This window comes from Sphaerodactylus townsendi, linkage group LG06, assembly GCF_021028975.2.
Source record: "Sphaerodactylus townsendi isolate TG3544 linkage group LG06, MPM_Stown_v2.3, whole genome shotgun sequence".
NCBI classification, from domain to species: domain Eukaryota; kingdom Metazoa; phylum Chordata; class Lepidosauria; order Squamata; family Sphaerodactylidae; genus Sphaerodactylus; species Sphaerodactylus townsendi.
The window spans coordinates 129,364,271-129,379,015 of NC_059430.1; positions in this window are offsets into that span (position 1 = coordinate 129,364,271).

Sequence of the window (14,745 nt, forward strand, 5' to 3'; positions counted from 1 at the left end):
CCCCCCCCACCCCCCCCCCCCCCCACCCCCCCCCCCCCCCACCCCCCCCCCCCCCCACCCCCCCCCCCCCCCACCCCCCCCCCCCCCCACCCCCCCCCCCCCCCACCCCCCCCCCCCCCCACCCCCCCCCCCCCCCACCCCCCCCCCCCCCCACCCCCCCCCCCCCCCACCCCCCCCCCCCCCCACCCCCCCCCCCCCCCACCCCCCCCCCCCCCCACCCCCCCCCCCCCCCACCCCCCCCCCCCCCCACCCCCCCCCCCCCCCACCCCCCCCCCCCCCCACCCCCCCCCCCCCCCACCCCCCCCCCCCCCCACCCCCCCCCCCCCCCACCCCCCCCCCCCCCCACCCCCCCCCCCCCCCACCCCCCCCCCCCCCCACCCCCCCCCCCCCCCACCCCCCCCCCCCCCCACCCCCCCCCCCCCCCACCCCCCCCCCCCCCCACCCCCCCCCCCCCCCACCCCCCCCCCCCCCCACCCCCCCCCCCCCCCACCCCCCCCCCCCCCCACCCCCCCCCCCCCCCACCCCCCCCCCCCCCCACCCCCCCCCCCCCCCACCCCCCCCCCCCCCCACCCCCCCCCCCCCCCACCCCCCCCCCCCCCCACCCCCCCCCCCCCCCACCCCCCCCCCCCCCCACCCCCCCCCCCCCCCACCCCCCCCCCCCCCCACCCCCCCCCCCCCCCACCCCCCCCCCCCCCCACCCCCCCCCCCCCCCACCCCCCCCCCCCCCCACCCCCCCCCCCCCCCACCCCCCCCCCCCCCCACCCCCCCCCCCCCCCACCCCCCCCCCCCCCCACCCCCCCCCCCCCCCACCCCCCCCCCCCCCCACCCCCCCCCCCCCCCACCCCCCCCCCCCCCCACCCCCCCCCCCCCCCACCCCCCCCCCCCCCCACCCCCCCCCCCCCCCACCCCCCCCCCCCCCCACCCCCCCCCCCCCCCACCCCCCCCCCCCCCCACCCCCCCCCCCCCCCACCCCCCCCCCCCCCCACCCCCCCCCCCCCCCACCCCCCCCCCCCCCCACCCCCCCCCCCCCCCACCCCCCCCCCCCCCCACCCCCCCCCCCCCCCACCCCCCCCCCCCCCCACCCCCCCCCCCCCCCACCCCCCCCCCCCCCCACCCCCCCCCCCCCCCACCCCCCCCCCCCCCCACCCCCCCCCCCCCCCACCCCCCCCCCCCCCCACCCCCCCCCCCCCCCACCCCCCCCCCCCCCCACCCCCCCCCCCCCCCACCCCCCCCCCCCCCCACCCCCCCCCCCCCCCACCCCCCCCCCCCCCCACCCCCCCCCCCCCCCACCCCCCCCCCCCCCCACCCCCCCCCCCCCCCACCCCCCCCCCCCCCCACCCCCCCCCCCCCCCACCCCCCCCCCCCCCCACCCCCCCCCCCCCCCACCCCCCCCCCCCCCCACCCCCCCCCCCCCCCACCCCCCCCCCCCCCCACCCCCCCCCCCCCCCACCCCCCCCCCCCCCCACCCCCCCCCCCCCCCACCCCCCCCCCCCCCCACCCCCCCCCCCCCCCACCCCCCCCCCCCCCCACCCCCCCCCCCCCCCACCCCCCCCCCCCCCCACCCCCCCCCCCCCCCACCCCCCCCCCCCCCCACCCCCCCCCCCCCCCACCCCCCCCCCCCCCCACCCCCCCCCCCCCCCACCCCCCCCCCCCCCCACCCCCCCCCCCCCCCACCCCCCCCCCCCCCCACCCCCCCCCCCCCCCACCCCCCCCCCCCCCCACCCCCCCCCCCCCCCACCCCCCCCCCCCCCCACCCCCCCCCCCCCCCACCCCCCCCCCCCCCCACCCCCCCCCCCCCCCACCCCCCCCCCCCCCCACCCCCCCCCCCCCCCACCCCCCCCCCCCCCCACCCCCCCCCCCCCCCACCCCCCCCCCCCCCCACCCCCCCCCCCCCCCACCCCCCCCCCCCCCCACCCCCCCCCCCCCCCACCCCCCCCCCCCCCCACCCCCCCCCCCCCCCACCCCCCCCCCCCCCCACCCCCCCCCCCCCCCACCCCCCCCCCCCCCCACCCCCCCCCCCCCCCACCCCCCCCCCCCCCCACCCCCCCCCCCCCCCACCCCCCCCCCCCCCCACCCCCCCCCCCCCCCACCCCCCCCCCCCCCCACCCCCCCCCCCCCCCACCCCCCCCCCCCCCCACCCCCCCCCCCCCCCACCCCCCCCCCCCCCCACCCCCCCCCCCCCCCACCCCCCCCCCCCCCCACCCCCCCCCCCCCCCACCCCCCCCCCCCCCCACCCCCCCCCCCCCCCACCCCCCCCCCCCCCCACCCCCCCCCCCCCCCACCCCCCCCCCCCCCCACCCCCCCCCCCCCCCACCCCCCCCCCCCCCCACCCCCCCCCCCCCCCACCCCCCCCCCCCCCCACCCCCCCCCCCCCCCACCCCCCCCCCCCCCCACCCCCCCCCCCCCCCACCCCCCCCCCCCCCCACCCCCCCCCCCCCCCACCCCCCCCCCCCCCCACCCCCCCCCCCCCCCACCCCCCCCCCCCCCCACCCCCCCCCCCCCCCACCCCCCCCCCCCCCCACCCCCCCCCCCCCCCACCCCCCCCCCCCCCCACCCCCCCCCCCCCCCACCCCCCCCCCCCCCCACCCCCCCCCCCCCCCACCCCCCCCCCCCCCCACCCCCCCCCCCCCCCACCCCCCCCCCCCCCCACCCCCCCCCCCCCCCACCCCCCCCCCCCCCCACCCCCCCCCCCCCCCACCCCCCCCCCCCCCCACCCCCCCCCCCCCCCACCCCCCCCCCCCCCCACCCCCCCCCCCCCCCACCCCCCCCCCCCCCCACCCCCCCCCCCCCCCACCCCCCCCCCCCCCCACCCCCCCCCCCCCCCACCCCCCCCCCCCCCCACCCCCCCCCCCCCCCACCCCCCCCCCCCCCCACCCCCCCCCCCCCCCACCCCCCCCCCCCCCCACCCCCCCCCCCCCCCACCCCCCCCCCCCCCCACCCCCCCCCCCCCCCACCCCCCCCCCCCCCCACCCCCCCCCCCCCCCACCCCCCCCCCCCCCCACCCCCCCCCCCCCCCACCCCCCCCCCCCCCCACCCCCCCCCCCCCCCACCCCCCCCCCCCCCCACCCCCCCCCCCCCCCACCCCCCCCCCCCCCCACCCCCCCCCCCCCCCACCCCCCCCCCCCCCCACCCCCCCCCCCCCCCACCCCCCCCCCCCCCCACCCCCCCCCCCCCCCACCCCCCCCCCCCCCCACCCCCCCCCCCCCCCACCCCCCCCCCCCCCCACCCCCCCCCCCCCCCACCCCCCCCCCCCCCCACCCCCCCCCCCCCCCACCCCCCCCCCCCCCCACCCCCCCCCCCCCCCACCCCCCCCCCCCCCCACCCCCCCCCCCCCCCACCCCCCCCCCCCCCCACCCCCCCCCCCCCCCACCCCCCCCCCCCCCCACCCCCCCCCCCCCCCACCCCCCCCCCCCCCCACCCCCCCCCCCCCCCACCCCCCCCCCCCCCCACCCCCCCCCCCCCCCACCCCCCCCCCCCCCCACCCCCCCCCCCCCCCACCCCCCCCCCCCCCCACCCCCCCCCCCCCCCACCCCCCCCCCCCCCCACCCCCCCCCCCCCCCACCCCCCCCCCCCCCCACCCCCCCCCCCCCCCACCCCCCCCCCCCCCCACCCCCCCCCCCCCCCACCCCCCCCCCCCCCCACCCCCCCCCCCCCCCACCCCCCCCCCCCCCCACCCCCCCCCCCCCCCACCCCCCCCCCCCCCCACCCCCCCCCCCCCCCACCCCCCCCCCCCCCCACCCCCCCCCCCCCCCACCCCCCCCCCCCCCCACCCCCCCCCCCCCCCACCCCCCCCCCCCCCCACCCCCCCCCCCCCCCACCCCCCCCCCCCCCCACCCCCCCCCCCCCCCACCCCCCCCCCCCCCCACCCCCCCCCCCCCCCACCCCCCCCCCCCCCCACCCCCCCCCCCCCCCACCCCCCCCCCCCCCCACCCCCCCCCCCCCCCACCCCCCCCCCCCCCCACCCCCCCCCCCCCCCACCCCCCCCCCCCCCCACCCCCCCCCCCCCCCACCCCCCCCCCCCCCCACCCCCCCCCCCCCCCACCCCCCCCCCCCCCCACCCCCCCCCCCCCCCACCCCCCCCCCCCCCCACCCCCCCCCCCCCCCACCCCCCCCCCCCCCCACCCCCCCCCCCCCCCACCCCCCCCCCCCCCCACCCCCCCCCCCCCCCACCCCCCCCCCCCCCCACCCCCCCCCCCCCCCACCCCCCCCCCCCCCCACCCCCCCCCCCCCCCACCCCCCCCCCCCCCCACCCCCCCCCCCCCCCACCCCCCCCCCCCCCCACCCCCCCCCCCCCCCACCCCCCCCCCCCCCCACCCCCCCCCCCCCCCACCCCCCCCCCCCCCCACCCCCCCCCCCCCCCACCCCCCCCCCCCCCCACCCCCCCCCCCCCCCACCCCCCCCCCCCCCCACCCCCCCCCCCCCCCACCCCCCCCCCCCCCCACCCCCCCCCCCCCCCACCCCCCCCCCCCCCCACCCCCCCCCCCCCCCACCCCCCCCCCCCCCCACCCCCCCCCCCCCCCACCCCCCCCCCCCCCCACCCCCCCCCCCCCCCACCCCCCCCCCCCCCCACCCCCCCCCCCCCCCACCCCCCCCCCCCCCCACCCCCCCCCCCCCCCACCCCCCCCCCCCCCCACCCCCCCCCCCCCCCACCCCCCCCCCCCCCCACCCCCCCCCCCCCCCACCCCCCCCCCCCCCCACCCCCCCCCCCCCCCACCCCCCCCCCCCCCCACCCCCCCCCCCCCCCACCCCCCCCCCCCCCCACCCCCCCCCCCCCCCACCCCCCCCCCCCCCCACCCCCCCCCCCCCCCACCCCCCCCCCCCCCCACCCCCCCCCCCCCCCACCCCCCCCCCCCCCCACCCCCCCCCCCCCCCACCCCCCCCCCCCCCCACCCCCCCCCCCCCCCACCCCCCCCCCCCCCCACCCCCCCCCCCCCCCACCCCCCCCCCCCCCCACCCCCCCCCCCCCCCACCCCCCCCCCCCCCCACCCCCCCCCCCCCCCACCCCCCCCCCCCCCCACCCCCCCCCCCCCCCACCCCCCCCCCCCCCCACCCCCCCCCCCCCCCACCCCCCCCCCCCCCCACCCCCCCCCCCCCCCACCCCCCCCCCCCCCCACCCCCCCCCCCCCCCACCCCCCCCCCCCCCCACCCCCCCCCCCCCCCACCCCCCCCCCCCCCCACCCCCCCCCCCCCCCACCCCCCCCCCCCCCCACCCCCCCCCCCCCCCACCCCCCCCCCCCCCCACCCCCCCCCCCCCCCACCCCCCCCCCCCCCCACCCCCCCCCCCCCCCACCCCCCCCCCCCCCCACCCCCCCCCCCCCCCACCCCCCCCCCCCCCCACCCCCCCCCCCCCCCACCCCCCCCCCCCCCCACCCCCCCCCCCCCCCACCCCCCCCCCCCCCCACCCCCCCCCCCCCCCACCCCCCCCCCCCCCCACCCCCCCCCCCCCCCACCCCCCCCCCCCCCCACCCCCCCCCCCCCCCACCCCCCCCCCCCCCCACCCCCCCCCCCCCCCACCCCCCCCCCCCCCCACCCCCCCCCCCCCCCACCCCCCCCCCCCCCCACCCCCCCCCCCCCCCACCCCCCCCCCCCCCCACCCCCCCCCCCCCCCACCCCCCCCCCCCCCCACCCCCCCCCCCCCCCACCCCCCCCCCCCCCCACCCCCCCCCCCCCCCACCCCCCCCCCCCCCCACCCCCCCCCCCCCCCACCCCCCCCCCCCCCCACCCCCCCCCCCCCCCACCCCCCCCCCCCCCCACCCCCCCCCCCCCCCACCCCCCCCCCCCCCCACCCCCCCCCCCCCCCACCCCCCCCCCCCCCCACCCCCCCCCCCCCCCACCCCCCCCCCCCCCCACCCCCCCCCCCCCCCACCCCCCCCCCCCCCCACCCCCCCCCCCCCCCACCCCCCCCCCCCCCCACCCCCCCCCCCCCCCACCCCCCCCCCCCCCCACCCCCCCCCCCCCCCACCCCCCCCCCCCCCCACCCCCCCCCCCCCCCACCCCCCCCCCCCCCCACCCCCCCCCCCCCCCACCCCCCCCCCCCCCCACCCCCCCCCCCCCCCACCCCCCCCCCCCCCCACCCCCCCCCCCCCCCACCCCCCCCCCCCCCCACCCCCCCCCCCCCCCACCCCCCCCCCCCCCCACCCCCCCCCCCCCCCACCCCCCCCCCCCCCCACCCCCCCCCCCCCCCACCCCCCCCCCCCCCCACCCCCCCCCCCCCCCACCCCCCCCCCCCCCCACCCCCCCCCCCCCCCACCCCCCCCCCCCCCCACCCCCCCCCCCCCCCACCCCCCCCCCCCCCCACCCCCCCCCCCCCCCACCCCCCCCCCCCCCCACCCCCCCCCCCCCCCACCCCCCCCCCCCCCCACCCCCCCCCCCCCCCACCCCCCCCCCCCCCCACCCCCCCCCCCCCCCACCCCCCCCCCCCCCCACCCCCCCCCCCCCCCACCCCCCCCCCCCCCCACCCCCCCCCCCCCCCACCCCCCCCCCCCCCCACCCCCCCCCCCCCCCACCCCCCCCCCCCCCCACCCCCCCCCCCCCCCACCCCCCCCCCCCCCCACCCCCCCCCCCCCCCACCCCCCCCCCCCCCCACCCCCCCCCCCCCCCACCCCCCCCCCCCCCCACCCCCCCCCCCCCCCACCCCCCCCCCCCCCCACCCCCCCCCCCCCCCACCCCCCCCCCCCCCCACCCCCCCCCCCCCCCACCCCCCCCCCCCCCCACCCCCCCCCCCCCCCACCCCCCCCCCCCCCCACCCCCCCCCCCCCCCACCCCCCCCCCCCCCCACCCCCCCCCCCCCCCACCCCCCCCCCCCCCCACCCCCCCCCCCCCCCACCCCCCCCCCCCCCCACCCCCCCCCCCCCCCACCCCCCCCCCCCCCCACCCCCCCCCCCCCCCACCCCCCCCCCCCCCCACCCCCCCCCCCCCCCACCCCCCCCCCCCCCCACCCCCCCCCCCCCCCACCCCCCCCCCCCCCCACCCCCCCCCCCCCCCACCCCCCCCCCCCCCCACCCCCCCCCCCCCCCACCCCCCCCCCCCCCCACCCCCCCCCCCCCCCACCCCCCCCCCCCCCCACCCCCCCCCCCCCCCACCCCCCCCCCCCCCCACCCCCCCCCCCCCCCACCCCCCCCCCCCCCCACCCCCCCCCCCCCCCACCCCCCCCCCCCCCCACCCCCCCCCCCCCCCACCCCCCCCCCCCCCCACCCCCCCCCCCCCCCACCCCCCCCCCCCCCCACCCCCCCCCCCCCCCACCCCCCCCCCCCCCCACCCCCCCCCCCCCCCACCCCCCCCCCCCCCCACCCCCCCCCCCCCCCACCCCCCCCCCCCCCCACCCCCCCCCCCCCCCACCCCCCCCCCCCCCCACCCCCCCCCCCCCCCACCCCCCCCCCCCCCCACCCCCCCCCCCCCCCACCCCCCCCCCCCCCCACCCCCCCCCCCCCCCACCCCCCCCCCCCCCCACCCCCCCCCCCCCCCACCCCCCCCCCCCCCCACCCCCCCCCCCCCCCACCCCCCCCCCCCCCCACCCCCCCCCCCCCCCACCCCCCCCCCCCCCCACCCCCCCCCCCCCCCACCCCCCCCCCCCCCCACCCCCCCCCCCCCCCACCCCCCCCCCCCCCCACCCCCCCCCCCCCCCACCCCCCCCCCCCCCCACCCCCCCCCCCCCCCACCCCCCCCCCCCCCCACCCCCCCCCCCCCCCACCCCCCCCCCCCCCCACCCCCCCCCCCCCCCACCCCCCCCCCCCCCCACCCCCCCCCCCCCCCACCCCCCCCCCCCCCCACCCCCCCCCCCCCCCACCCCCCCCCCCCCCCACCCCCCCCCCCCCCCACCCCCCCCCCCCCCCACCCCCCCCCCCCCCCACCCCCCCCCCCCCCCACCCCCCCCCCCCCCCACCCCCCCCCCCCCCCACCCCCCCCCCCCCCCACCCCCCCCCCCCCCCACCCCCCCCCCCCCCCACCCCCCCCCCCCCCCACCCCCCCCCCCCCCCACCCCCCCCCCCCCCCACCCCCCCCCCCCCCCACCCCCCCCCCCCCCCACCCCCCCCCCCCCCCACCCCCCCCCCCCCCCACCCCCCCCCCCCCCCACCCCCCCCCCCCCCCACCCCCCCCCCCCCCCACCCCCCCCCCCCCCCACCCCCCCCCCCCCCCACCCCCCCCCCCCCCCACCCCCCCCCCCCCCCACCCCCCCCCCCCCCCACCCCCCCCCCCCCCCACCCCCCCCCCCCCCCACCCCCCCCCCCCCCCACCCCCCCCCCCCCCCACCCCCCCCCCCCCCCACCCCCCCCCCCCCCCACCCCCCCCCCCCCCCACCCCCCCCCCCCCCCACCCCCCCCCCCCCCCACCCCCCCCCCCCCCCACCCCCCCCCCCCCCCACCCCCCCCCCCCCCCACCCCCCCCCCCCCCCACCCCCCCCCCCCCCCACCCCCCCCCCCCCCCACCCCCCCCCCCCCCCACCCCCCCCCCCCCCCACCCCCCCCCCCCCCCACCCCCCCCCCCCCCCACCCCCCCCCCCCCCCACCCCCCCCCCCCCCCACCCCCCCCCCCCCCCACCCCCCCCCCCCCCCACCCCCCCCCCCCCCCACCCCCCCCCCCCCCCACCCCCCCCCCCCCCCACCCCCCCCCCCCCCCACCCCCCCCCCCCCCCACCCCCCCCCCCCCCCACCCCCCCCCCCCCCCACCCCCCCCCCCCCCCACCCCCCCCCCCCCCCACCCCCCCCCCCCCCCACCCCCCCCCCCCCCCACCCCCCCCCCCCCCCACCCCCCCCCCCCCCCACCCCCCCCCCCCCCCACCCCCCCCCCCCCCCACCCCCCCCCCCCCCCACCCCCCCCCCCCCCCACCCCCCCCCCCCCCCACCCCCCCCCCCCCCCACCCCCCCCCCCCCCCACCCCCCCCCCCCCCCACCCCCCCCCCCCCCCACCCCCCCCCCCCCCCACCCCCCCCCCCCCCCACCCCCCCCCCCCCCCACCCCCCCCCCCCCCCACCCCCCCCCCCCCCCACCCCCCCCCCCCCCCACCCCCCCCCCCCCCCACCCCCCCCCCCCCCCACCCCCCCCCCCCCCCACCCCCCCCCCCCCCCACCCCCCCCCCCCCCCACCCCCCCCCCCCCCCACCCCCCCCCCCCCCCACCCCCCCCCCCCCCCACCCCCCCCCCCCCCCACCCCCCCCCCCCCCCACCCCCCCCCCCCCCCACCCCCCCCCCCCCCCACCCCCCCCCCCCCCCACCCCCCCCCCCCCCCACCCCCCCCCCCCCCCACCCCCCCCCCCCCCCACCCCCCCCCCCCCCCACCCCCCCCCCCCCCCACCCCCCCCCCCCCCCACCCCCCCCCCCCCCCACCCCCCCCCCCCCCCACCCCCCCCCCCCCCCACCCCCCCCCCCCCCCACCCCCCCCCCCCCCCACCCCCCCCCCCCCCCACCCCCCCCCCCCCCCACCCCCCCCCCCCCCCACCCCCCCCCCCCCCCACCCCCCCCCCCCCCCACCCCCCCCCCCCCCCACCCCCCCCCCCCCCCACCCCCCCCCCCCCCCACCCCCCCCCCCCCCCACCCCCCCCCCCCCCCACCCCCCCCCCCCCCCACCCCCCCCCCCCCCCACCCCCCCCCCCCCCCACCCCCCCCCCCCCCCACCCCCCCCCCCCCCCACCCCCCCCCCCCCCCACCCCCCCCCCCCCCCACCCCCCCCCCCCCCCACCCCCCCCCCCCCCCACCCCCCCCCCCCCCCACCCCCCCCCCCCCCCACCCCCCCCCCCCCCCACCCCCCCCCCCCCCCACCCCCCCCCCCCCCCACCCCCCCCCCCCCCCACCCCCCCCCCCCCCCACCCCCCCCCCCCCCCACCCCCCCCCCCCCCCACCCCCCCCCCCCCCCACCCCCCCCCCCCCCCACCCCCCCCCCCCCCCACCCCCCCCCCCCCCCACCCCCCCCCCCCCCCACCCCCCCCCCCCCCCACCCCCCCCCCCCCCCACCCCCCCCCCCCCCCACCCCCCCCCCCCCCCACCCCCCCCCCCCCCCACCCCCCCCCCCCCCCACCCCCCCCCCCCCCCACCCCCCCCCCCCCCCACCCCCCCCCCCCCCCACCCCCCCCCCCCCCCACCCCCCCCCCCCCCCACCCCCCCCCCCCCCCACCCCCCCCCCCCCCCACCCCCCCCCCCCCCCACCCCCCCCCCCCCCCACCCCCCCCCCCCCCCACCCCCCCCCCCCCCCACCCCCCCCCCCCCCCACCCCCCCCCCCCCCCACCCCCCCCCCCCCCCACCCCCCCCCCCCCCCACCCCCCCCCCCCCCCACCCCCCCCCCCCCCCACCCCCCCCCCCCCCCACCCCCCCCCCCCCCCACCCCCCCCCCCCCCCACCCCCCCCCCCCCCCACCCCCCCCCCCCCCCACCCCCCCCCCCCCCCACCCCCCCCCCCCCCCACCCCCCCCCCCCCCCACCCCCCCCCCCCCCCACCCCCCCCCCCCCCCACCCCCCCCCCCCCCCACCCCCCCCCCCCCCCACCCCCCCCCCCCCCCACCCCCCCCCCCCCCCACCCCCCCCCCCCCCCACCCCCCCCCCCCCCCACCCCCCCCCCCCCCCACCCCCCCCCCCCCCCACCCCCCCCCCCCCCCACCCCCCCCCCCCCCCACCCCCCCCCCCCCCCACCCCCCCCCCCCCCCACCCCCCCCCCCCCCCACCCCCCCCCCCCCCCACCCCCCCCCCCCCCCACCCCCCCCCCCCCCCACCCCCCCCCCCCCCCACCCCCCCCCCCCCCCACCCCCCCCCCCCCCCACCCCCCCCCCCCCCCACCCCCCCCCCCCCCCACCCCCCCCCCCCCCCACCCCCCCCCCCCCCCACCCCCCCCCCCCCCCACCCCCCCCCCCCCCCACCCCCCCCCCCCCCCACCCCCCCCCCCCCCCACCCCCCCCCCCCCCCACCCCCCCCCCCCCCCACCCCCCCCCCCCCCCACCCCCCCCCCCCCCCACCCCCCCCCCCCCCCACCCCCCCCCCCCCCCACCCCCCCCCCCCCCCACCCCCCCCCCCCCCCACCCCCCCCCCCCCCCACCCCCCCCCCCCCCCACCCCCCCCCCCCCCCACCCCCCCCCCCCCCCACCCCCCCCCCCCCCCACCCCCCCCCCCCCCCACCCCCCCCCCCCCCCACCCCCCCCCCCCCCCACCCCCCCCCCCCCCCACCCCCCCCCCCCCCCACCCCCCCCCCCCCCCACCCCCCCCCCCCCCCACCCCCCCCCCCCCCCACCCCCCCCCCCCCCCACCCCCCCCCCCCCCCACCCCCCCCCCCCCCCACCCCCCCCCCCCCCCACCCCCCCCCCCCCCCACCCCCCCCCCCCCCCACCCCCCCCCCCCCCCACCCCCCCCCCCCCCCACCCCCCCCCCCCCCCACCCCCCCCCCCCCCCACCCCCCCCCCCCCCCACCCCCCCCCCCCCCCACCCCCCCCCCCCCCCACCCCCCCCCCCCCCCACCCCCCCCCCCCCCCACCCCCCCCCCCCCCCACCCCCCCCCCCCCCCACCCCCCCCCCCCCCCACCCCCCCCCCCCCCCACCCCCCCCCCCCCCCACCCCCCCCCCCCCCCACCCCCCCCCCCCCCCACCCCCCCCCCCCCCCACCCCCCCCCCCCCCCACCCCCCCCCCCCCCCACCCCCCCCCCCCCCCACCCCCCCCCCCCCCCACCCCCCCCCCCCCCCACCCCCCCCCCCCCCCACCCCCCCCCCCCCCCACCCCCCCCCCCCCCCACCCCCCCCCCCCCCCACCCCCCCCCCCCCCCACCCCCCCCCCCCCCCACCCCCCCCCCCCCCCACCCCCCCCCCCCCCCACCCCCCCCCCCCCCCACCCCCCCCCCCCCCCACCCCCCCCCCCCCCCACCCCCCCCCCCCCCCACCCCCCCCCCCCCCCACCCCCCCCCCCCCCCACCCCCCCCCCCCCCCACCCCCCCCCCCCCCCACCCCCCCCCCCCCCCACCCCCCCCCCCCCCCACCCCCCCCCCCCCCCACCCCCCCCCCCCCCCACCCCCCCCCCCCCCCACCCCCCCCCCCCCCCACCCCCCCCCCCCCCCACCCCCCCCCCCCCCCACCCCCCCCCCCCCCCACCCCCCCCCCCCCCCACCCCCCCCCCCCCCCACCCCCCCCCCCCCCCACCCCCCCCCCCCCCCACCCCCCCCCCCCCCCACCCCCCCCCCCCCCCACCCCCCCCCCCCCCCACCCCCCCCCCCCCCCACCCCCCCCCCCCCCCACCCCCCCCCCCCCCCACCCCCCCCCCCCCCCACCCCCCCCCCCCCCCACCCCCCCCCCCCCCCACCCCCCCCCCCCCCCACCCCCCCCCCCCCCCACCCCCCCCCCCCCCCACCCCCCCCCCCCCCCACCCCCCCCCCCCCCCACCCCCCCCCCCCCCCACCCCCCCCCCCCCCCACCCCCCCCCCCCCCCACCCCCCCCCCCCCCCACCCCCCCCCCCCCCCACCCCCCCCCCCCCCCACCCCCCCCCCCCCCCACCCCCCCCCCCCCCCACCCCCCCCCCCCCCCACCCCCCCCCCCCCCCACCCCCCCCCCCCCCCACCCCCCCCCCCCCCCACCCCCCCCCCCCCCCACCCCCCCCCCCCCCCACCCCCCCCCCCCCCCACCCCCCCCCCCCCCCACCCCCCCCCCCCCCCACCCCCCCCCCCCCCCACCCCCCCCCCCCCCCACCCCCCCCCCCCCCCACCCCCCCCCCCCCCCACCCCCCCCCCCCCCCACCCCCCCCCCCCCCCACCCCCCCCCCCCCCCACCCCCCCCCCCCCCCACCCCCCCCCCCCCCCACCCCCCCCCCCCCCCACCCCCCCCCCCCCCCACCCCCCCCCCCCCCCACCCCCCCCCCCCCCCACCCCCCCCCCCCCCCACCCCCCCCCCCCCCCACCCCCCCCCCCCCCCACCCCCCCCCCCCCCCACCCCCCCCCCCCCCCACCCCCCCCCCCCCCCACCCCCCCCCCCCCCCACCCCCCCCCCCCCCCACCCCCCCCCCCCCCCACCCCCCCCCCCCCCCACCCCCCCCCCCCCCCACCCCCCCCCCCCCCCACCCCCCCCCCCCCCCACCCCCCCCCCCCCCCACCCCCCCCCCCCCCCACCCCCCCCCCCCCCCACCCCCCCCCCCCCCCACCCCCCCCCCCCCCCACCCCCCCCCCCCCCCACCCCCCCCCCCCCCCACCCCCCCCCCCCCCCACCCCCCCCCCCCCCCACCCCCCCCCCCCCCCACCCCCCCCCCCCCCCACCCCCCCCCCCCCCCACCCCCCCCCCCCCCCACCCCCCCCCCCCCCCACCCCCCCCCCCCCCCACCCCCCCCCCCCCCCACCCCCCCCCCCCCCCACCCCCCCCCCCCCCCACCCCCCCCCCCCCCCACCCCCCCCCCCCCCCACCCCCCCCCCCCCCCACCCCCCCCCCCCCCCACCCCCCCCCCCCCCCACCCCCCCCCCCCCCCACCCCCCCCCCCCCCCACCCCCCCCCCCCCCCACCCCCCCCCCCCCCCACCCCCCCCCCCCCCCACCCCCCCCCCCCCCCACCCCCCCCCCCCCCCACCCCCCCCCCCCCCCACCCCCCCCCCCCCCCACCCCCCCCCCCCCCCACCCCCCCCCCCCCCCACCCCCCCCCCCCCCCACCCCCCCCCCCCCCCACCCCCCCCCCCCCCCACCCCCCCCCCCCCCCACCCCCCCCCCCCCCCACCCCCCCCCCCCCCCACCCCCCCCCCCCCCCACCCCCCCCCCCCCCCACCCCCCCCCCCCCCCACCCCCCCCCCCCCCCACCCCCCCCCCCCCCCACCCCCCCCCCCCCCCACCCCCCCCCCCCCCCACCCCCCCCCCCCCCCACCCCCCCCCCCCCCCACCCCCCCCCCCCCCCACCCCCCCCCCCCCCCACCCCCCCCCCCCCCCACCCCCCCCCCCCCCCACCCCCCCCCCCCCCCACCCCCCCCCCCCCCCACCCCCCCCCCCCCCCACCCCCCCCCCCCCCCACCCCCCCCCCCCCCCACCCCCCCCCCCCCCCACCCCCCCCCCCCCCCACCCCCCCCCCCCCCCACCCCCCCCCCCCCCCACCCCCCCCCCCCCCCACCCCCCCCCCCCCCCACCCCCCCCCCCCCCCACCCCCCCCCCCCCCCACCCCCCCCCCCCCCCACCCCCCCCCCCCCCCACCCCCCCCCCCCCCCACCCCCCCCCCCCCCCACCCCCCCCCCCCCCCACCCCCCCCCCCCCCCACCCCCCCCCCCCCCCACCCCCCCCCCCCCCCACCCCCCCCCCCCCCCACCCCCCCCCCCCCCCACCCCCCCCCCCCCCCACCCCCCCCCCCCCCCACCCCCCCCCCCCCCCACCCCCCCCCCCCCCCACCCCCCCCCCCCCCCACCCCCCCCCCCCCCCACCCCCCCCCCCCCCCACCCCCCCCCCCCCCCACCCCCCCCCCCCCCCACCCCCCCCCCCCCCCACCCCCCCCCCCCCCCACCCCCCCCCCCCCCCACCCCCCCCCCCCCCCACCCCCCCCCCCCCCCACCCCCCCCCCCCCCCACCCCCCCCCCCCCCCACCCCCCCCCCCCCCCACCCCCCCCCCCCCCCACCCCCCCCCCCCCCCACCCCCCCCCCCCCCCACCCCCCCCCCCCCCCACCCCCCCCCCCCCCCACCCCCCCCCCCCCCCACCCCCCCCCCCCCCCACCCCCCCCCCCCCCCACCCCCCCCCCCCCCCACCCCCCCCCCCCCCCACCCCCCCCCCCCCCCACCCCCCCCCCCCCCCACCCCCCCCCCCCCCCACCCCCCCCCCCCCCCA